General features: G+C 45.0%; 1 protein-coding gene across 3 annotated transcripts in view; it reads right to left on the reverse strand.

The window, feature by feature from the left end:
* Positions 1 to 952, reverse strand: part of BEND2 (BEN domain containing 2) — a 14,668-nt gene that overhangs the window by 10,625 nt on the left and 3,091 nt on the right. The window lies entirely within an intron of this gene.

The raw sequence follows: 952 nt of genomic DNA on the forward strand, positions 1-952 counted from the left end.
ACTGTATAGAGCTTCTCCATCTTTGGCTGCAGAGCACATAGTCAATCTGATTTCTGTGTTGACCGTCTGGTGATGTCCATGTGTAGAGTCGTCTCTTGGGGTGTTGGAAAAGAGTGTTTGCTATGACCATCATATCATCTTGACAAAATTCTACCAGCCTGTGCCCTGCTTCATTTTGTACTCCAAGGCCAAACTTGCCTGTTATTCCAGTTATCTTTTGGCTTCCTACTTTAGCATTCCAATCCCCCATGATGATAAGGGCATCATTTTTGGTGTTAATTCTAGAAGGTGTTGTAGGCTTTCACAGAACTGGTCAACTTCAGCCTCTTCAGCACCAGTGGCTGGGGCATAGACTTGGACTATTGTGATGTTGAATGGTTTTCCTTGGATTCAAACTGAAATCATTCTGTCATTTTGGAGACTGTATCCCAGGACTGCTTTTCCTACTCTTTTATTGACTATGAAGGCTACTCCATTTCTTCTGAGGGATTCTTGCCCGCAGTAGTAAACCTGATGGTCATCTGAATTAAAATCACCCATTCCTGTCCATTTTAGTTCACTGATTCCTAAGATGTCAATGTTCAGTCTTGTCCTCTCTTGTTTGACCACATCCAGCTTGCCTTGATTCATGGATCTTACATTCCAGGTTCCCATGGAGTATAGATCTTTGCAGCATGGGACTCTCCTTTCACCACCAGATACATCCGCAACTGAGTGTCCTTTCGGCTTTGACCCAGTCGCTTCATTCTTTCTGGCACTACTAGTACTAGCCCTCCACTCTTCCCCAGTAGCATATTGGACACCTTCCGACCTGAGGGGCTCATCTTCCGGCGGCATATCTTTTTGCCTTTTGGTACTGTCCATGGGGTTTTCATGGCAAAGATACAGGAGTGGGTTGCCATTTCCTTCTCCAGTGGATCACGTTTTGTCAGAGCTCTCTGCTATGACCTGA

This window comes from Varanus komodoensis, unplaced genomic scaffold (genome assembly GCF_004798865.1).
Source record: "Varanus komodoensis strain SLA01 unplaced genomic scaffold, ASM479886v1 scaffold1, whole genome shotgun sequence".
NCBI lineage: Eukaryota > Metazoa > Chordata > Lepidosauria > Squamata > Varanidae > Varanus > Varanus komodoensis.